Raw genomic sequence first — 23,419 nt, 5'->3', positions numbered from 1 at the left:
GAGGAGGGTTTGGTAACACAGAAGTCTCCCTGATCACTTCACAAGGCAGTACACCTGTGCAGGAGCGTGACAGCCGCACAGTTTTTTGTTGGTATAATTCTGGTGTTCTTGAGCCAGAGGACAAATGGTTTGGGGATTCCTCTACTTTCTTCCAGCTGGACATCTTGTTCTGTGGCAAGGACTTGGCATGTGTGGGTCTTGGTTGCATCTTTCAATCCAAGTGTATCCATCTTGCTCTTGGATGTCAGAGTTCCCAGATTCTGAAAATTGTAGTTTGAGGTGGCTTTTGTTAATTTTAAACATTTTGCATGATAAATTGGGAAAAGCTGACTCTGAGGCTTTTAGCCAGAAGTTATTGGAAACTTGACTCCTAGCACTGTTTGTGTGTGCTTGGACTACAGGCACACACAAACAGTCAGAGGCTACATTGTCAGAGGCCCAAAATGAAAGGGTCAATCATTGTTTATTTTTGGCCAAACGAATCCTGCCAAAATGGGATCAACTGAGATGAGATGTCTAAATCTATGTTTACAACAGCAAGGCATATTCTTTGGGAAAAGGCGATGGAGTTGCTGGATGCAGGATTGTTACCTAAGGATGTATTCCAAGTGATGTTGTAGCTTTTGCGTGTCTACAGATGTATGCTGGAATGCCTCATGGCTGTTGGGCCCAGTGTTGGTTTTGTCCCAATAAGGGACAGATTGTTGAAGGTCTACTCACCTCTTGCCTGTTTTACAGCCATTTGATACAACAGAGTCATTTTTAACAAGAATTTCTTCTTTTATGCTACTCTGAGTAAATGATCAATCATGCCATCCCTCACACCACTTAGCATCGCACTCAGATACAGAACCATCTGCTGCTGGTTGTTTGGCAATCTTCGGAGCATGTAAAAACAGGCTAAGTACAAGAAAACATCATCAGAGTTGGTCTTGACACTCTTAGTTCAACCAGTTCCCAGCTACCAGCTCTTCTTAAATAAGTCATGCATTTAGCTCAGTTCAAAGCCTAAGGTTATAGATCTTGCTTTTGTGTAAATGTGTAAATGCTTCATGCTGTGTTTTATCTTCCCAAACACAAGCCAACCCACCTGCTTTGCCTGTTTGATTTCTTCCAGCTGGTTTCCCATTTGTCTTAATTTACTCTCAAGGTTTTTGCCTTATTGACTTATCAAGGAAGTCTAGTGATTTATTTTATGAAGATTATCTCTTTATGGCTGTGCAATTTGATGAGCAGAACACAAATTTGGTGTTAATTATATTTATTTGGGTTTAGTAGAACAAGATGATGGATTTTTTTATAAACTCCCTAAGAGATGGGGACCACCGGGGAACTCATGTGGAAACAGTCCTTTCTTCTGCTACTGTTCATCAGAGGTGTTGAGACAAGCTGGGGTGATGCCACATAACCTACAACCCCAAAAGCTCTTTTGGAACTTCTTACACTGTTGACAAGCTGCTGTGGGAAAGCAAACCTCTTGAGGAGAACTCTTAGATGAAAGGTGCTCATTTGAGATCCAGAAATGGGAGGATTAAAGAGTTTTGACCTGGATCCTGTGTAGCTGAACATTCTCTTGTCCCAGGCCCACCCCATTTTGTTTTGTCCCATTCCAGAAGGGTTCACTGTGTTTGAGTGGAAATATACTCTGCTGGGCAAGGAGGGAGAGCTGGAAAATTTCTAATACATTTATATTAGTGACTTGTCCCCCAGAACTGCATTTTTCTTGACCTGTAAGATAAGATCAATAAGTGGTTAGCTGGGGCCTAAACAGCTGAAAGAAAGATATCTCAAACTACAATGCTCTTAAAAAGACAGTGGCTTAAATTAGAGGTTTGTTTCTTCTCATGTCATTGTTTTGAGGTGGGCATTTCAAGCTGATGAGGGGCTCTGAATCTCTAAGCTATTCAAGAGCACAGTTTCTTTCCATCTTGCCATGGTGTCATACTTGAGGCCATTTTTCACACATGCAAGGGCAAAGTCGGGTCTCCGCAAATTCAGCCAGCCTGCAAGAAGGATGAAAAGAAGTTCAGGATGAGCAGTCGTTTTTCAAGAATTCTCACACACAGGAGCTTTTGTTCATTCCCTCAGATCCCATTAGTGAGAACTTAGTCACACGACTATCGCCACATGGGAAGCTGAGAAACATAATCTTGAATAGGGAAGACATGCCCAGGAAAAAAGGGAGAATGGAATTTTGAGGACAAATAGCTATTAACCAGAAATATCAATATCAATAGTTGTAAAAGTCAAATAAGATAATAAGTACTAAGCACCTGCTGATGTAGAGTATTATTGAGGACATAATATTCAATAAAAACTTTTTCCTGCCCTCATTTATGTTCTTCTTAAGAGATTGATAATTATTAGAAGAAGAGGGGCCATTAGAAACATGATGCACAGCTCTAAATACAGACAGGAGAGGAATGGGAGGAACTGAGCTGGGTCTAGCATCACTTGAAATTTAAATAACTTTTATTCCTGAATGATTTAATTAACTGGTTACACAGTGGAGGCTGGGTACAAAACAATTCTCCTAAAGAGCCTCTCTAAAAACATAACAGGAGTCATCCATTTTTAGTTAGAAAACCGTGAATTGTCTTATAACTAAACTTTCCAACATAGTTCTTTGGAAATTACAGGTGTTAGATAATTGCTAGCTCAGTATTTATTGTTCAGTCATATTCAACATTGAAAGTCCTAGGATAATAAGCTTAAGTATGGATTAGACTCTGGCTGGAGCTTTGTCCATTGAAAAATTCATGTGTGAATTTCTGAGTAAGGCACTATCCCAAGTACTCTGATTTCTTTTTCTGTAACTTAGGAACAACCCAAGGATTTGGATGATACAAGCTCAATAATATATGTGAAATGCCTAAGTCATACAAAGTCCATTTAAAACTTTTAAAGTATTACTATGCTTTAAGGTCAGAAGAAATAAAAATTAGGGTGTTTGGCAAAAACAAAGTTTTGTGGAAAGTAAAATATGTAATAGACTTCTATTTTAATAACTGTGCTTAATAAACTAATCCCCTTTGTTAGAGCACAAAACTCTTAATTCTTTGACAAAATACATACATACTTATATGACTTGAAGGATATATATTGAGATTATTTCTGGTTGATGTATTTATGAAGGGTTATTATTTTCTTATTTGTTTTTCTAATATTCTCTGTCCCCAAGAAAGAGAAAATTAATGTGGGGAATTGGAGGGCAAAAGGAACAAGACTTGATATAATCATTAATTTTAATAGCTCTTCTAACTACAAATGTTCCAAAAGGCTTTTCATATTGTCTGTAATCACAACAATCCAATATCCCCATTAGGTGACCAAGGAAAGGAGGGACAGGATGATGCTGGGTGTTTTTTCAAATGTAAAACTATTATGTATGGCTCCCCAAGATAGTTGTAGGAACAAAATTGGAACCTGTAACGCATCCATTAAAGGCCTCAAAACTCATGAAATTCATTGTTCATAGAAACATAATGAGTGCAAAAGACTGACATTTCCTTTGCCATTGTTTCTTTCCTTAATGCTCCCTAGTGCCCCATATTCCTAAAGGAAACAGCTCCCCACTCCTTCCTCTTAATGGACATCAAAAGGCTTAGAAGCTATTTGTACATACACCATATGTTCATTGTAGAGACTGAAATCAAATCTTATTTCAAGTTCCCAAGTGGGAATTATGGGGGGCGTGTCAGGGCTACTCCAGGAAATGAAGGTGAAGGTTATCACATTTATTTTCCATATCCAGCAAAATCTCATGTAGCCTATCTCCAATAAGAGATATGTCTTTTAAAGTTAACTCTATATTTCCCAGAGAGAGTTCATTATCATTGTGTTTCTTCAAATGCCTTCACACTACAGGAACTTGAGGGTGGAAGAGGAGGATGGAAATTAACAGATATAAATGAAAAACATTTATTTATGGAGTCTCACTTCAAATAGTGTTGCTATTCTAGGCTGGGGTTCTGGCCTCTTTACCATAGCATTTGTTCTTATCTAAATCTCATTTTCTCATTTTTCCTAAGTTGGTAGCAAAAACAAATTCGGCCATGCAAAGCTCAGTAGTAATATTGGCTCACAAGTGGAAAAATGTGTATCTTCTTGTCCTATATATGGTTTCATTTACCTATGTTGGGGGCGGGGTGTGGAAAGAATGGGGCAGAGGGATTCCAATAAGTCTACAACTTCATTTATTCTACCTTGTTTGAGAAGTTGTTCTTTAAGACTTTAGGTGAAAAGTGTTTGATTTCCTATTTCTGCTTACTTGTTCATAACTCAAAAATATAGTAAGGGAAGATAAACATGTATTCCTGGTAATTCTTTCTGTGAGGTCCATTTGAATCCATATTTATGGGGGTTCATTGGTCACAAGAAAGTTTGATATTAATGAGATCAAATCTAAGAAATCTCAATGTTTTTGGTCAATGTAAGTAAATTTATGTCATTGTTTTCCAAAGTGTATTTCATAAAACACTAGTTCAGAGGCATTATTAATAGGTACCACACAAAAACTAGCTAGTCTCATTTTTTCAGACGTCCAAAAATTACTTGTGAACATACTCCAGTAAGTAAAATATGAATCCAGGTAAGGAAGATAAAAACAAGAAAAAATGTTGAGTGAGAAACCAGTAAAACTAATAACCATCTTAATTGTTAAAAATGAGGCCATGCGGCTTAATGCCTGAGTTTAAGAAAGGATCCTTTAGAAAGGAGGGTGTATTAGTCTGTAATCATGTTGCTAATAAAGACATACCCAAGACTAGGTAACTTATAAAGGAAAGAGGTTTAGTTGACTCACAATTCCACATGGCTGGGGAGGCCTCACAATCATGGCAGAAGGCGAATGAGGAGCAAAGTCACATCTTACATGGCAGCAGGCAAGAGAGCAGGTGCAGGGGAACTCCCCTTTTATAAAACCATCAGGTCTAGCAAGACTTATTCACTATCACGAGAACAGCACAGGAAAACCCTGTCCCTGTGATTCAATTACCTCCTGCTGTGTCTCTCCCACAACATATGGGGATTATTACAATTCAAGATGAGATTTTGGTGGGGACACAGAGCCAAATCATATCATTCCACCCCTGGCCCCTTCCAAATCTCATGTCCTCACATTTCAAAAACAATAATGCCTTACCAACAATCCTGTCAAGTCTTAACTCATTTCAGCATTAATTCAAAGGTCCATAGTCCAAAATGTTATCTAAGACAAGGCAAGTTCTTTCCGCCTATGAGCCTATAAAATCAAAAGCAAGTTAGTTATTTGCTAAATACAATGGGGGTACAGGCATTGGGTAAATACAGCTGTTTCAAATAGGAGAAATTGGCCAAACAAAGGGGTTACAGGCCCCATGCAGGTCTGAAATTCCTGCAGGGCAGTCAAATCTTAAAGCTCCAAAATTATCTCCTTTGACTCCATGTCTCACATCCAGGTCACAATGATGCAAGAGGTGGGTTCCCATGGCCTTGGGCAGGTCTGCCCCTATGGATTTGCAAGGTACAGTTGCCCTCCCAGGTGCTTTCACAGGCTAGTGTTGTCTGTGGCTTTTCCAGGCACACAGTGTAAGCGGTCAGTTGATCTACCATTTTGGTGTCTGGAGGATGGTGGCCCTTCTTCTCACAGCTCCACTGGGCAGTACCCCAGTGGGGATTCTGTGTGGGGGCTCCAACCCCACATTTCCCTTTTGTACTGCCCTAGCAGAGGTTCTCCATGAGGGCTCTGTGCCTGCAGCAAACTTTTTCCTGGATATCCAGGTATTTTCACATATCTTCTGAAATCTAGGCAGAGGTTCCCAAACCTCAATTCTTGACTTCTGTGTACTCATAGGCTCAACACCACATGGAAGTTGCCAAGACTCTGGGGCTTGCACCCTCCAAAGCCATGGCCTGAACTGTACCTTGGCCCCTTTTAGCCACAGCAGGAGCAGCCGTGATGCAGGGCACTGAATCCCTAGGCTCACACAGCAGGGGGGCCCTGGGCCTGGCCCAGGAAACCATTTCCTGCCTGCCCCTCCCCCACCCCACCCCCATGGGCCTATGATGGGAGGGGCTGCCACAAAGGTCTCTGACATACCCTGGAAACATTTTCCCCATTGTCTTGATGGTTAACATTCAGCTCCTTGTTACTTATGCAAAGTTCTGCAGCAGGCTTGACTTTCTCCCCAGAAAATGGGTTTTTCTTTTCTATTATCAGGCTGCAAATTTTCCAAGCTTTTATGCTGTGTTTTTGCTTGAACACTTTGCCACTTAGAAATTTCTTCTGCCAGATAGCCTAAATCATCTCTCTCAAGTTCAAAGTTCCACAGATCTCTAGGGCAGGGCCAAAATGCCTCCAGTCTCTTTAGATAGGAAGAATGACCTTTGCTCTAGTTCCCAACAAGCTCCTCATCTCCATCTGAGACCACTTCAGCCTGGACTTTATTGTCCATATCACTACCAGCATTTTGTTCAAAGCCATTCAACAAATCTCTAGGAAGTTTGAAACGTTCCAAAATCTTCCTGTCTTCTGAGCCTTACAGTCTCTAGAAAATTCCAAACTTCCCCACATTTTCCTTTCTTCCCCTGAGCCCTCCAAACTGTTCCAACCTCTGCCTGTTACCCAGTTCCAAAGTTACATCCACATTTTCAGGTAATTTTATAGCAGCACCCCACTCTACCAGTACCAATTTACTGTATTAGTCCATGCTCACACTGCTAATAAAGACATACTTGAGACTGGGTAATTTTTAAAGGAAAGAAGTTTAACTGACTCACAGTTCTGCTGGGGAGGCCTCACAATCATGGCAGAAAGCAAAGGAGGAGCAAAGTCACGTCTTACATGGCAGCAGGCAAAAAAGCATGGAGAGGGGAACTCCCTTTTATAAAACCATCAGATCTCGTGAGATTGATTCACTATTATGAGAACAGCACAGGAAATACCCACCCCCATGATTCAATTACCTCCCACCACGTCCCTTCCATGACACATGAGGATTATTACAATTCAAGGTAAGATTTGGGTGTGGACACAGAGACAAACCATACCAAAGGGTATACAGGAACTCATTCTAATACAGGATGTAATCAGTAGCCTCTGTCTAGAAAAGGAAATGCAAAACAAAAACCTGTGAGTCTCCTTAGATTTAAGTATAGAACAATCTTGTTGGGGAATCTTCTCTAGAATGAAAATTAGACCTGAAACCTGGGAATCAGGGCCCATTAAGAGAGAGGTTGCTGCCAGGTCATTACGGAGTCATCCATGAGCTATGAATATGCAAAATCATGCAGACTGTTTGAAAAATTGGTCATTTTATATATGATGTATAATTTGAAGAATTACTTCATTGTGCCTGATTTTCTAGAGGTGGGATTATTACTTTGTAGGGTGGGTAGAATTTCTATTTTTTTTTTGAACTACAGACTTAAGATAATACAGCCATCACAGTGGATTTCCTAGACCACACTTCTCTTAGAGGCAGTGAGTCCCAGAGAGCAAGAAGAAGAGCACACGTCTTGATCTTGGCTGCCTGAGAGTCCCATAAGAAGCTTATCACCCTTCTCCATTCCAAGAGACACACAAAGCTCTATAGGAAATATCAACATTGTTGTCTTTGGATGGTGACATTTCCTCTTTGGTTTTGTGGGTTTTTTTTTTTTTTTCTGAAAGGGTGAAAATGATGCCTTACTTTTTATATTAACAAGAATTCACGAAATGCTTACATGTATATTGTAAAAAATGTAATTTACTACCAATACATCAAGGAAAGTGACTAAAAAGAGTTTTACTCTAGAAATGTTTGAAATGTAAATTGAAGACACCTAGCTAATTTTTTAGTGGTAACTTTGATAAAATAGGCTTAGGCATGGTTCAGACATGTTAAGATATTTTAAGAAATGTGCTTTAAACACATGCAACTTTTATTTTGCCTTCTATTTAATGCTACCTAGGGTTTCATGCTTGACTGCCTCTTTCTACAGCTATGCTATTTCGTAGATGTCCTACACTTGAGAATACATCTGATCAAAACCTCCAAACGCTTCAGGTTTTCTCTAATTTCAAATGTTATGTTTCTTGAAAGAAACATTCAAGGGCATCATGAATGCTCTTAAATCTTTTCAGTGTATGAGGAAAACAAGGGAAAGCTTATTACAATATGATGCTAAAAATTCAGATTGTAATGTTGACAAATAAAAGCCAACTATGACCTACGGTAGGCATGAGAAAAGACAAGGAACCAAAAAATCACTTTTTCCTCCTACGCTAATCCTTGCAAACAAATTAACACAGAAACAGCTTTAAAGTTTAGCAAAAGTAAATGACAAAACAGGCAATTGTAAGATGTGTGTATATATAGGTATATACATCTTGCAATTGCCTGTGTCTGTACATATCTATATATACCTATTCCCCTAAATATATAGCCATATATATATATATATATATAAAAAATACATATTTTTTAACATATTTGGAATTTCAAAAGTTTGGGAGAATATGTATTTTATATATATACACACACATAGAAAATATAGAAATCTATATTGAGAGAGAATATATATTCTAATCCCAAATATTTAAATGTTTTGCCCATCTTGCATGAGCAAAGGGATAAAAATGCCTTCTCTATGGAGTCCTAGAGACCGTGTCTCCAACTTTCAGGTCCTGATGGGATGATGTTCTTGACTCTGGCACAACCTCAGCTGTGTATGCTTCCCTCCATTTCTTTGAAATTTTGGATTTCACACAGATCCCTGTAAACTTCAAAGGAAAAGAAGAATCTTCCTACTTAACCAACTATTTGTCCATCTGTCTGTCCTATGCCTGCCTTCTTTCTCCTCTTTGTTTTCCATCAACATGACCATAGATTGAACACCTACGATATGCCAAGTATTGTGCTAGGTGTTTACAACATGCACTCTTAAATAGTCTTATTTAGCCCTTTCTCCTGAGGAGTACTGCCTTTGGTTTCCATGTCATCAGAAGCCTTTCCCTACCTCATTAAGCTGTAGATACCCTAGAGTAAGATGGAGGTGAAAGTGTGGCATAGTAGAAAGAGCATGAACTCTGAGAGAATTATCCTTAGGCTTAAGTCTTGGCTTCTCTATTTCCTACCCATGTGTCCTTGGATGAGTTACTTACCCTCTCTCAGTCTCAGTTTTCTCATCTACTATCTATGAAATAACATGTAAATTTCCTTAAAATATGCCCACAGCATGGGAAGCATTTAATAAATAGTAGCAATTCTAATATCTAAGTGATAGCTGCCAATTCATTAGATATGGGCATGTTCAGAATGGTCCATTGACTTATACTTGCCCCCTTATGTATATATGAGGGCAATAAAAAGTTGCCCAGTTCACTTTTTATTGCCCTCTTATATGTACATGCATTTTGTGGGGAGCCTACTTAATAGGTATTTACTATAATAATGAAGTAGGCACTCTAATATTTCTCTTCATTTGTATAAGTTTTAAGAAAGCCCTGTGTTTTCAGCTTTTTTGGTACATACATTCATGGAAGTTTTGTTATAATCCCCATCCTTTTGTTTGATTTTCCCTGCATTTCTTAAGAAATATCCATAAATTCAGATTAGCTGTAACTAACTCACGGTGTTCCTTCCTTTTGCCATTTCCTTCCTTTCCATCTTCTTGTAATTTAAACTTTCCACATCCTAGAGTGAGAAATCTGAGTTCCCAGTTTTTCCACAGCTTCAGTAAGCAGGCTGGAAAATGTTTTAATGGACTGCTAGAACCAATGAATTTTAGTGGTTTTCCCCCATCTTCCTGAAAGTTTTCCTAGCCGGCCTTTCATGTCAGATGCATCTTATCAGTTGTAATGAATTGAACCCTTATTAGCAGTGCTAGAAGAGCTGTTTCTTATGATAGTGATGCTATTTTGCTACTAAAATTAATTTTATATTCTTTTAATGAAATCTTTTTTTCTTTGCTCTGTTCATTTTGAAATGAAAACGCCTAAAATATTTTTCTCTGTACACCTAATTGTACCCAGAGGAGACAAGAGATCTAGAAATATTCTTAATGCCTACCTGGAAATTCTTTCTATCCCAATATGTAACCAGTTTTTAAAACATTTTTTCCATATGTAAGTCTTACTCAAAGGTTTTCCTAGAAAAGTCATATTCTTGGCATGCTATGTTTTTGCTGAAGTGTCTAGGCTTTGTTTTTGTCCTGTCAGGGATATGACTTGTGAGTTTTCCTTTATCTATGAGAGAAAGTTGACCTTTTGTGCTAATTCCACGTCCTGGTGAGTCAGCCTTCTTTCTCTTGGGCTTGCCTATTGCTCAGTGCCAACTCTCACATTCCACTAATTCAGCACCTGTCCCTTCTTAAACAGGTTGTTCAAACCGCCATACTAGCCCCATCTTTGACCCAGTGACTTCTTTGTGTGGCCAGTTATTCAATTTTTGAAAGCCTCTGTTTTGACATGTGAAAAAAAATATAAAGAACATTATCCTAGCAGGGCATATTAAATAATGCAAATGAGAGTAACTACCAATACGTTTTACCGGGAAGGAGGTAACGGTGAAATAAGGAGAATTTATTTTATCATAAAAATTTAACTTGCAGGCAGCTCCAAATAGGTAGCAATTTCCCTTTTCTTACTATTTTCCTCCAGGAATTTGGGCTGAAATTATTCAGGATCCATTTTTCTTCACATATTTCCATTTCAAAAAGGGTAGAATGGAAAGGAATAGAAGTAAATTTGAAGACTTTTCAAAGCTTACTTAGGAGTTTGGCATGGAGAGGGGAAAGCTGTCACAGCTATTGATGAGTTTATTCAGTAAATACTGACTGCCTACTCAGTGCTGCATCACTGTTTCTATATGGAAAGGAACTATCCCTCTGGGACAATGTTTCCTTAGTGGGGGTTAGCAGTCCAAGGAGCAAAGCACATATGTGTTTCTATAAGTAATGGAAAAAGGATACTCCAAGAATCCTATGTATATCTGTTCATTGATTCCAAGAGGGCATCTAAGACTTTTTGGAAATAGGAATAGGAATTGACCTAGCACAATGCTTGGCATATTGTAGGTATTCAATATGTAGTCATATTGAGGGAAAACAAGGAGGAGAAGGAAGACAGGCATATGATGGACAGATGGACAAATTATTGGTTAAGTAGGAGGATTCTCCCTTAAAGATAGGTCTCTACTCTGCCAACCTTTGTTTAAAAAAAAAAAAAGGAAGATATTTAAAATTAAAGAGTTTATGTGAAGTCTAATTAGAAGGTCTTTTTACATTCTGAAAGAGTGCCAGAATATCAGAATATGAATCATAAGATCATTATTGTCTTTTTTTTTAACTTTTTTTTTTTTTTTTTGAGACGTTGTCTTGCTCTGTTGCCCAGGCTGGAGTGCGGTGGTGCAATCTTGGCTCACTGCAAGCTCTGCCTCCAGGTTCACGCCATTCTCCTGCCTCAGCCTCCCGAGTAGCTGGGACTACAGGCCCCCGCCACCATGCCCTGCTAATTTTTTTTGTATTTTTAGTAGAGACAGAGTTTCACTGTATTAGCCAGGATGTTCTCAATCTCCTGACCTCATGATCTGCCCGCCTTGGCCTCCCAAAGTGCTGGGATTACAGGCGTGAGCCACCGTGCCTGGCCTTTTTTTTTTTTTTTTTTTGAATTGGAGTCTTGCATTGTCGCCCAGGCTGGAGTGCAGTGGTGCGATCTTGGCTCACTGCAATGTCCGCCTCCCGGGTTCAAGCAATTCTCCTGCCTCAGCCTCCCTAGTAGCTGAGATTACAGGTGTGCACCACCATGCCCGGTTAATTTTTGTATTCTTAGTAGAGACAAGGGTTCACCATAGTGGCCAGGCTGGTCTTAAACTCCTGACCTCAGGTGATCTGCCTGCCTTGGCCTCCCAGAGTGCTGAGATTGAATTTTATTGAAAGCCATTTCTGCATTTATTGAGGTAATCATGTGTTTTTCATCTTTAGTTCTGTTTATATGATGAATTACATTTATTGATTTGCATCTGTTAAACCAACTTTGCATACCAGGGATGAAGCCTACTTGATTGTAGTGGATTAGCTTTTTGGTGTGCTGCTGTATTCAGTTTGCACTTATTTTGTTGAGAATTTTTGCATCAATGTTCAGCAAGGAAATTGGCCTGATGTGTGTGTGTGTGTGTGTGTGTGTGTGTCTCTGACAGGTTTTCGTATTAAGGTAATGCTGGCTTCATAGAACGAGTGGGGGAGGAGTCCCCCCCCTCACACCAGTTTTTTGGAATAGTTTCTGTAGCAATGGTATGAGCTCTTCTTTGTACATCTGGTAGAATTTGGCTATGAATTCATCAGGTACTGGGCTATTTTTTTTTTTTTTTTTTTGGTTGGTTGATAGGCTATTTATTCTATTTTGGAGCTCATTATTGGTCTGTTCAGGAAACCAATTTCTTCCTGGCTCAGTCTTGGGAGAGTGTATATGTCCAAGAATTTGTCCATCTCTTCTAGGTTTTCTAGTTTGTGTGTGGAGAGGTGTCCATAGTAGTTTCTGATGGTTGTTTTTATTTCTGTGGGGTCCGTAACATCCCTTTCATCATTTCTAATTGTCTTAATGTTTTTATTAGTCTAGTTAGTGGCCTATCTACTTTAATTTTTTCAAAAACAGCTCCTAGATTTGATCTTTTAAATGGTTTCTTTGTTTCTGAATTTCTTTCACTTCAGCACTGATTTTTGTTATTTCTTGTTTTCTGCTGGCTTTGGGGTTGATTTATCCTTGCTTCTCTAATTCTTTCCATTTAAATTTATGTTGTTAATTTGAGATCTTTCTAACTTTCTGGTGTGGGCATTTAGTGCTATGAATTTCCCTCTCCACACTTCCTTAGCTGTGTCCCAGAGATTCTGGTATGTTGTATCCTTATTTTCATGGTATTCAAAGAACTTCTTGATTTCTGCCTTAATTTCATTATTTACCCAAAAGTCATTCAGGAGCATGTTGTTTAATTTTCTTGTAATTGCATGGTTTTGAGCAATTTTCATAGCCTTGATTTCTATTTTTACTGTGCTGTGGTCTGAGAGAGTGTTTGGTATGATTTTGATTCTTTTTACATTTGCTGAGGATTGTTTTATGTTTACTTATGTAAAAAATTTTACAGTATGTGTCATGTGATGAGAAGAGTGTACATTCTGTTACTTTCCAGTGGAGAGTTCTTTAAAGGTCTATCAGATCCATTGGTCCAATGCTGAGTTTAGGTTCTAAATATCTATTAATTTTCTGCCTCGATGATCTAATATTGTCAGTGGAATGTTAGACTCCCCGAGAATAATAGTGGAAGACTTTATGTCTCTTTGTATAGTAGGTCTCTAACAACTTGCTTTATGAATCTGGGTGCTCCTGTTTGGTGCATATATATTTAGGACAACTATGTCTCTTTGTAGACTTGAACACTTTACCATTATATACTTTGTCTTTCTTTGTTGGTTTGAAACTGTTTTGTCTGAAATAATTGTAACCCCTTCTTTTTGCTGTTTTCCATTTGCTTGGTATGTTTTCCTCCATCCCCTTTATTTAGAGCCTGTGAGTGTCATTACACATGAGATGAGTCTCTTCAAGACAGCATAACATTGGGTCTTGCTTTTTTATCCAGCTTGCCACTCTGTGTCTTTTAAATGGGGCATTTAAACCACTTACATTCAAGGCCAGTATTGATAAGTATGGATTTGATCCTGTCTTTGTGCTGTTAATTGGTTATTATGGTGGCTTGTTTGCTTTACAGTGACACTGGTCTGTGTGTTTTTGCATTAACTAGTAGCAGTCTTTCCTTTCTATATTTAGTGTTATTTTCAAGATCTCTTGTAAGGCAGATCTGGTGGTAATGAATTCCCCCAATATTTGCTTATCTGAAAAGGATCTTATTTCTTCACTGAGGAAGCTTAGTTTGGCTGGATATGAAATTCTCGAAGATGATGTTTTTCTTTAAGAATGTTGAGTATAGGCCCCCATTCTCTTCTGGGTTGTAGGGTTTTAGCTGAGAGTTGCACTGTCTGATGGGGTTCCCTTTGTAGGTGACCTGCCCTTTCTCTCTAGCTGCCTTTAACATTCTTTCATTCTGACCTTGGAAAATCTGACAATTATGTGTCTTGGGGATGATCTTCTTGTGTAGAATCTTGCAGGAGTTCTATTTCCTGAATTTGACTGCCTCTCTAGAAGGTTGGGGGAAGTTTTCATAGATGATATCCTGAGATATGCTTTTCAACTTGTCTGCTTTCTCCCCATCCCTTATAGGGATACCAGTGATTCATAGATTTGACCTCTTTACATAATCCCATACTTTGCAGAGGTTTTGTTTATTTCTTTTCTTTTTTATTTATTTTTGTCTGACTGCTTTGTTTCAGAGAACCAGTTTTCAAGTTCTGAGATTCATTCCCCCGCTTGGTTTATTCTGCTGTTAATACTTCTGATTGCATTGTGAAATTCTTGGATTGTGTCAGACTCATTAGGTTCTTTTTCATACTGGCTATTTCATCCTTTAGCTGCTGGAAAGAAGTCTATGGACTATACTCAATCTGCACTCCAGTTAAAGGAACACCTACACACAGAGATGAGAAAGAACCAATACAAGAATTTTGGTAACACAAATGGTTAGAGTGTCATATGTCCTCCCAATGACTGCATCAGTTCTCCAACAAGAGTTCTTAACCTTGTTGAAATGACAGAAATAGAATTCAGAATATGGATAAGAAGATCATTGAGATTCAGGAGGGAAGCAAACTCCAATCCAAGGAGAATAAGAATCAAAATAAAGCAATACAGGAGAGGCTTTCAGATGAACCAGGGGGCTCTGTCCAGGGAGTTGCCAAGTTGCTATGGGCTCGATAGCTCTGGTGGTGGGTGGCTGGAGTCCCAGGCCTGAAGGACCTGGAGATATGGGATAGGGGAACAGGCACCCATGTAGCAGTCTGGCCACCTTTCTGTAGGGCTGCTTCAGTATGCTTGGGGCCTGCTCCAACCCCTAGTCACCTCAGATTTTCCAGTACCTGGAAGGTATCACCAGTGAAGTCTGTGAAACAGCAAAATGGCAGCCTGGCCCTCTCTGGGAGCTTTGACCCAGAGAGGTATGGGCCTGCTGCTGGTCCAGAGGTACCTGTAGGAGGCAGCTGGAGACCCCAGTTGGGAGGTCCTGCCTGGTGAGGAGGAACAGGATCAGGGACCTGCTTGAAAAAGATGTCTGGCCACATTTTGGTAGAGCAGCTATGCTTTGCTGGGCATTTGCTTCAGCCCCTGGTTGCCTAGACACTCCAAAGCCTGATGGCTGGAATGGCTAAGTCACCCAAACAGCAATGATAGTGGCCTGCCCCCTCCGTGAGCTCCATCCCTGGGAGGTTACTCATCTCTGTTGGCCAGAGAACACCTTTAGGGGAGAGGTGGCTGGAGGTGCCCCAGTTTGGAGATCTTGCCCAGTGAAAAGGAATGAGATTGGGGACCTGCTTAAAGTAGTAGTCTGGCCATGTTAGGTAGAGCAGTTGTGCTGTGTTGGGGGATCCCTTCTGTCCCTGGTTGGCCTGGATTCTGCAAAGCCTGAAGGCTGGAACAGCTAAGGTACCTGAACAGTAAAGATGGAGGCCTGCCTGTCCCACTGGGAGCTCTTCCATAGGGAGGTACAATGCTGGTGCCAGTGGCTGGCCAGAATTCTAAGCCAGTGGGTCTTATCTTATGAGGTACCATAGATGGTGGGGGCCTGCAGGCTGTTGCTGCTCAGTCCCCTGGATTCAGCCTCTTTTCTATGGGTATGTACAGAGGTCTAACCTCCCACTTGGCTGGAGCTGCAGCTACCTTTGCTGGAAAGCCCAAGTATCTAAGGCTCCAGTGATTCCACGCATGTCTGAGTGGTTACTCTGCCAAGACTCCATGTAGCTCTGTCAGACTGAAGGCCCTGGTGGACTGGGTTCACAAGGAGCTCTCCTGTCCCAAGGGTTGCAAAGATCTGTCAAAGAAGCATGGATTCCTTGGGTGGTGGAGGGTCCATGGCTCCGTGTTTCTCCCAGGTGGGCTCTTGTCCTGTCTTGGTTTTCTTTGTTCTCCATGAGTCAAATTGTTTCCTTGATTACTCCCTATGTGAATACTGGGATGTTTCAGTTGAAGGTGTTATATTTACTCACCCCTTCTGTTTCTCTCCATGAGAGCTACACCCACTAGCTCCTTCTAGGCAACCGTATTGGCCACTTTCCTCCATTATTTTCATCTAGAATCCTCCATCTTTAAAAAATGAGTTTTCCCTCAACTGTGCATCATTTTATTTTCAAACTGAGCCTATTTATATCACTTAATATTTACACAGTTACAATTCATTTGACCTATGAGTCATTATATTTATCTCTTATGTGTATTTATACCTGTTCTAAAGCTTGGTTTTATGGTTCAATTAAATTAATGGGATATACTTTATAAATAATACTTAGGGAAGATGGTATAGTTAGGGGACCAGGATTCTAGGTCTAGGTCTACCCACTAACTAGCTGTGTGAACTTAGACAAATAATTTAATTTTATTTAATTCAGAAAAATGTATGAAAACCAAGTAGCTCAATCTCACTGTTCATATAACTACCTGTAAAGAAATACATGTACAGAATTTGTTTTTCTATCATTGCAGGAAATGAATAACATGAAGTGAAGTCTTCATCTCCATTCCCAACAGTTCCCATTCTACTTCCAGAAAGGTAAACATTGTTCATATTTTGTTATGAATTCATTTTGCTATGAATTCTTTAAAAATCAGCATACTAAAAGATGTTTGAGTATTTCCTAGATACAGATCCTACCATAAAACCGTATGCATATAATATTTTTAAAGAGAAATCATTGTTTTAGAGAACATTTAAGGAGTAAAGAATACTTGTTAAAATTTATTTGAAATCCTTATCTATGACTAGAAGCATTGCTTTCTTCTACTGTCTACAGATAGTAAGTTCAAAGGCACATTTGGAGACAGGATAATGGGTTTTCTCAAATAACCTCCTTAAATAGGAGATAGAGAGAGCACCTCTAGATTTGGTTTTTTAGAGCAATTTTTAATATTATGTTCAATTTATTAAGCCAAGTAAAATAAGCTGGTATGATTTTTATTTATCAAGGTAATTATTTTCCCTAAAGTTTAAAGAAAACTCTAAGGAACAAATAGGTGAAGGTGGAGCAAGTTTATTGAGGTATGGATACACCATACCACTAACTTCATGGTGCAGAAAGTTTTCTCAGAATGATATCAAGAGTTCTTTGAAAAGGCAATACAGTTTCCGAAAGCACCACAGGAAGACCTGGGTAGTGACAATAGTACCATCTCTTTAGTATCATCTCTTCTGGAAACCTGACTCTGAAATGAATTATGCTCAGGGCAAAAAGCATTCTTCTGTATTTGTAGATAGGCTAAAATGTACATCACAGCTACTTGGGCTAATTTTATAGGGCTCGTGGAGGCTACTACATTTGCTATTCACAATGGCAAGATGAGCTCAATATCTGAACTAAACAAAGTTAAATTTACCAATATTTAGCAACTGTAGGATTTACATTCCCTTTTTAAGGGAGCTTAGAAAGTACACCCATAAAGAAATAGTCATGGGTCATTTCTTCAGTCAAACCAGCATCAGTACTCAAGTATGATTACTGTATTAGAAAAATCATCTTTAAACACAAAGAAAACTTCTGTTTGTGTATATTAATGATCACCAATAAAAAGGTTCTACAAAAGGCCCAGTGCACCCGGGTATTCATGTACATACAACAGCATATCATGATGGACACTAGAAGCCTCGCCCTACAGTCCGTTCTCTTAGGTCCCACCTCTGACCCTCACTTGCTGGGCTTATCTTGAACAAATCTTTAGCCTCTCTCTCCCTAAACTGCATCATCTAAAAAATAGAGATGACAATAGTACTTGGCTCACTGAGTTGTTATGAAAATTAAGTTAGTACATGTAAAACCCTTTTCTGGCACATGGTAAGTGCATGTAACACTGTTGTTTTTCTTATTCAATGGGTATATACCAAGGGAAAGGTTTAAATAAAAACGAAGTCAAAATAATTTATTCAAAAGCCATGCCACTGTTAAATTAATACAGTCAAAACTAGAAATAGAAAAAGAACATGCAAAATATTTTAAAATATTGTATAAAGGCTTATATTTGTAAGCTTAAAAACACTTCATTTATGAATCAATTTGTGCATAAAAATTGTATACATGCAAACAGATTTGGGCCAGAATGGATATTGTTGAATTAATTTAAAAAATACATTTTACAGCTTTTCCAAAACTCTTTAATGAAAAGTCAGCAAGAAGATAATGAGAAAGGACCAAACAGATGTTGGTTCCTGATGAAATCTGCCAAACTTTTACAGCATCATTATGATAGCTTTCTGTTTAGGTCGCCACAGTTTAAAAGTGGGACATTTGGATCTAGAAGAGAGCAGTGATGATTAAAGAGTTGGAAACCCAGGCCTAAGAGGAAGGGACCATGGAAATGATGTTGGTTGGCCAAAAGAGGAGAAGGCTGCGGGTGCCTTAATTACAGTCTCAGTATATATAATACACCATATAAATGAACAGATGTTGTTCCGCAGTGAAAATAGAACAAGATGGGAGCACAGTGGCTCTGACTTGAGAACCATCTTTGTCTATAAAGTGTTGTTGAATGGCTAAACCTCTGTTCACTCAACCAATATCTATACATTTCCTCTATTTAGTGTACCATATTAAGTGCTAACAATTGATAATTCATATATAGACATATTGGGTGGAATATGCTCTATAATCGTATTGCAGAAGACTTGGTGACCTCTACACATTAGAGCATGGGAAAGACAGGAAACTAGGTGGAGGCAGTGACGCATTTTAGATTCCCACTTCTGTTTCACAAGGATGCATGAGTATCCTGAGAACACCACAGAATATAGCTAGGTGGGGGTCTGCTTGTTGATACCTCAACCAAAAGGACTGCCCTGGGGGCAAGTAGAGTGGATCTTCCAGCTCAAGGAATTATGCAGTGAGCAGGCTTTCCTTGCAGGCCCACCTAGCTCCTGAAGGGAGCCACCAATAACCAGTTTTGGATTACCCCAAAGAGACAATTACCACGAAGAGATAAGAAAGAGCACAGAAGCCCAAAAAGATATATATATTTAAATGGTCTTTCCTGTAAATAACACTTCACTTCTGATACCAAATGTGTAGGGTTTATTTCCCATACCAGCCAGTTCTTTAGTTCCTAGCAGACACCAACTGGGTGTCCTAAAATGCAATTAAATTCTAACACTATCTAACAGGAATTAGTTCCCACAAGATTGTCCACACTTCACATGCCAATAGCAAGTCCCAGCCTCCTGTACTTCTGACTGACCAATCATACACTGGGAGTTTCCATAACTCTCATCTCAGGTTAAGTAATTTGCTAGAATAGCTTACAGAACTCAAACATTTACTCAATTTACCAGTCTATTAAAAATAGTATTTTGTTGAGAATGTTTGCATCTGTGTTCATCAGGGATATTGGTCTGTAGTTTTCATTTTTTATGTCCTTTCCTGGTTTGGGTATTAGGGTAAAACTGGCTTCAAAGAATGATTTAGGAAGGATTCCCTCTTTATCTTTTGAAATAGTGTCAATAGGGTTGGTACCAATTCTTCTTTGAATGTCTGGTAGAATTTAGCTGTGAATCTGTCTTTTTTGGTTGGCAATTTTTAAATTACCATTTCAGTCTTGCTGCTTGTTATTGTTCTGTTCAGAGTTTCTGTTTCATTCTGATTTAATCTAGGATGGTTGTATATTTCTAGGAATTTAACCATCTCCTCTAGGTGTTCATAGTAGCCTTGAATGATCTATTGTATTTCTTGGTATCAGTGATAATGTCTCCCATTTCCAATTGAGCTTATTTGCAACGTCTTTCTTTTCTTGGTTAATCTCACTAATGGTCTATCAATTTTGTTAATCTTTTCAAAGAACCAGGTTTTTCATTCATTTAGTTCTGTTCTGATCTTTGTTATTTCTTCTGCTGAGTTTGGGTTTGTTCTTGTTGCTCTAGTTCCTTGAAGTATATGACCTTAGATTGTCTGTTTGTGCATAAAGGTCATCCAAATTAGTAAAGAGGAAGTCAAACTAGCACTGTTTGCTGATGATATGATCATATACCTAGAAAACCCTAAACACCCCTCCAAAAAGCTCCTAGAACTGATAAATGAATTAGTAAAGTTTCTGGATACAAAATCAATGTATACAAACAGTATCAATGCTATACACCAGCAATGACCAAACTGAGAATCAGATCAAGAACTCAACTCCTTTTATAATAGCTGCAAAACAAAAATACTTAATACACCTAAGCAAGGAGGTAAAGGACCTCTATAAGGAAAACTACAAAACACTGCTGAAAGAAATCACAGATGACACAAACAAATGGAAGCATATCTCATGCTCATGGATGGGTAGAATCAACAATGTGAAAGTGACCATACTGCCAAAAGCAATCTACAAATTTAATGCAATTTCCATCAAAATACCACCATCATTCTTCACAGAACTAGAAAAAAAATGCTAAAATTCATGTGGAACCAAAAAAGACCCCATATAGCCAAAGAAAGACTAAGCAAAAACAAATCTGAAGGTATCACATTACCTGACTTCAAACTATACTATAAAGTTATAGTCACCAAAACAACATGGTACTCATATAAAAATAGGCACATAGACCAATGGAACAGAATAGAGAACCCAGAAATAAAGCCAAATACTTACAGCCAACTGATCTTCAACAAAGCAACACAAAAACAAAGTGGAGAAGGGATACTGTATTCAACAAATGGTGCTGAGATAATTGGCAAGCCACAGGTAGAAAAATAAAACTGGATCCTCATCTCTCATCTTATACAAAACTCAATTCAAGATGGATCAAAGACTTAAATCTAAGACCTGAAACCATAAAGATTCTAGAAGATAACATGGAAAAAACTCCTCTAGACATTATCTAGGCAAAGACTTCACGAACAAGAACCCAAAAACAAAGACAAATAGATGGTACTTAAACTAAACAGTTTCTGCATGGCAAAAATAATAATAATAATCAGCAGAGTTAACAAACAACCCACAGAGTGGGAGAAAATCTTCACAAACTATACATCTAACAAAGGACTAACATCCAGAATCTACATGAAATTCAAATCAACAAGAAAAAAAAAGTCCCATCAAAAAGTAGGCTAAGGACCTGAATAGACAATTCTCAAAAGAAGATGTACAGATGGCCAATAAATATATGGAAAAACATTCAACATCACTGATAATCAGGGAAATGCAAATCAAAACCATAATGTGATACCACCTTACTCCTGCAAGAATGGACATAATCAAAAATGATAGATGTTGGCATGGATGTGGTAAAAGGGAACACTTTTACACTGTTGAAAATGTAAACTACTACAACCACTACGGAAAACGGTGTGGAGATTCCTTAAAGAACTATAAGTAGATCTACCACTTGATTCAGCAATCTCACTCCTGGGTATCTACCCAGAGGAAAAGAAGTCATTATTTTATTATTATGTGTATACAAGTATCTTTTAAAAGATACTTGTATACACATGTTTATAGCAGCACAATTTGCAATTGCAAAAACATGGAACCACCCCAAATATCCATCAATCAATGAGTGGATACAGAAAATGTAAATATATATGGTGAAATACTAATCAGCCATAAAAAGGGACTAATTTTAAGGTGGTTCTATGTCACAGTTCAAATTCCATATTCAATGACTTATTGCCTAAATGTACAATGATCTATCTAATCTCCTAAATGAGGCCAGAAGAAAAGAAGAGTGAGCTGGTAGAAAGAAGTCTAAGATCCTCCAAGAACTGAGTTTGTTTTCCAGCTCTGTCACTTACTATTTGATTATCAATGGGCAATTTATGTAATCTGTTTTAAATCATGGGCACTGAGGGAATAAGTGTTGGGCACCAACAGCATCTACTATAGAAGTTACTCAATATCTTCCCTGAGAGCCTTTGAACATACCTAGGCCTCTAAATAGTCCGCTTAAACTCCAGTTCTTTTGGAAAATGGCAGAGAAAATTATTATCAGATTTTAAGTCCATCAAAATTCCATTCGGCATTGAATACATATAAAGCATAAGATGAGTTACGAATATATGCAAAAATTTGTATTCAAAATACAAGACAGAAAATGTTCATTTTTATAATTTACTCTTAGAAATCAGTCTTAGTAAGGCAGCTGGGGTTCTCTTCCTGTCTCAAATGTTGAACCCAACATTTTCCTAGCTTTGTGACAGTATTAGGTTCACACCAACTCTTTTGGATGCCTTCTTCTCAAAATCAAATTCAATATAGAGGGACAGAGACTGAGAAGCCTAGGATGAGCCAGAAAGTTTGTGACTGGCACATACTTGCCTGGGGCCCAAGTCACCAGAAGCCAAAAGTTTCCTCAGGAAAGAATGTGTTGTCAAATGGCCATCCTCCAGTCAATGGGGCCTGTTAAGAGAAAAACACATCAATATTATAAAGCACCACACACAATGACTCATTTAGTCTCAAGATATGCAGGATCTAAATTATTATATCCCTTGTACTGGTATGGAAACCATGATTTAATACAGATTACATAAATTGCCCATTGATAATCAAATAGTAAGTGACAGAGCTGGAACACAAACTCAGTTCTTGGAGGATCTTAACCCTCTTTTTACCAGCTCACTCTTTTCTTGCCTCATTTAGGAGACTAGATAGACCATTGTACTTTTAGGCAATAAGTCATTGAACACTGAATTTGAACTCTGACATAGATCTACCTTAAAATTGAGCTAAGGCAAAATTGAGCTAAGGCAAAATTGCAAAGTACCCATTTTTTATTAGAAAAATGATTTGATTGTATTTTCTTTTGTTTTCTAAACCTGAGTGTTCACCTTTCTTTTCTTCTATATCCCTGTGGCCTTCAATCAAATAACATTGGAATAACATTTGCCAAGTGTTTTATTATCTGTTGCTGCATAACAAATTACCCCCAAACTGAGAATCTTAAAATCATCATAATTATCTCACAGTTACGCGGGGTTAAGATGCCACGAGTAGTTTGACTGAGTGGTTCTGACTCAGGGTAGGTATCTCCTGAGGTTGCAGTTAAGTTGTTGGCCAGGGCAACAGTCACATGGGGTTAGTGGACTCACTTTTAGGATCACTCAAGCTGTTGTTGGCAAGCCTGTTTCTTGCCAGCCCATGTCTGCCCATCTCCATTTGTTGCCATGTGCTGCTTGATTGTTCTCACGACATGGCAGCTGGCTTGCCCTGAGCAACAAATCTGAGAAAGAGAGGTCAAGGTGTTAGTAGCTAGCATTCTTTTACAACCTCATCTCAGAAGTAACGTATCATCACTTTTGCCATATTATTTGATCCCACAGACCAACGCTGGTATGATGTAGGAGTGGA

General features: G+C 38.6%; 2 long non-coding RNA genes across 6 annotated transcripts in view; one reads left to right on the top strand and one right to left on the bottom strand.

Annotated features, from left to right (window-relative positions):
• LOC102126861 (uncharacterized) overlaps nt 1-23,419 on the top strand; it is an 89,728-nt gene that overhangs the window by 53,692 nt on the left and 12,617 nt on the right. Inside the window, exon 2 of the long non-coding RNA XR_275552.5 lies at nt 16,598-16,664. This is a non-coding gene — a long non-coding RNA (uncharacterized lncRNA). The remainder of the gene's footprint in view (nt 1-16,597; nt 16,665-23,419) is intronic.
• Nucleotides 1,245-23,419, bottom strand: part of LOC102127857 (uncharacterized) — a 29,541-nt gene continuing 7,366 nt past the window's right edge. For 4 of the 5 annotated variants that reach the window (XR_010585743.2, XR_010585742.2, XR_010585744.2 and 1 more), the window contains 3 exons: nt 23,036-23,291; nt 22,388-22,468; nt 1,245-2,003 (listed from right to left, as the gene is read on the bottom strand). This is a non-coding gene — a long non-coding RNA (uncharacterized lncRNA). Of the gene's footprint in view, nt 2,004-22,383; nt 22,469-23,035; nt 23,292-23,419 lie in introns of all 5 variants that reach the window. The other variant, XR_012433216.1, reaches the window with a different exon arrangement.

Source organism: Macaca fascicularis, chromosome 3 (assembly GCF_037993035.2).
Source record: "Macaca fascicularis isolate 582-1 chromosome 3, T2T-MFA8v1.1".
NCBI lineage: Eukaryota > Metazoa > Chordata > Mammalia > Primates > Cercopithecidae > Macaca > Macaca fascicularis.
This window is presented reverse-complemented; position numbering and strand designations above follow the sequence as displayed.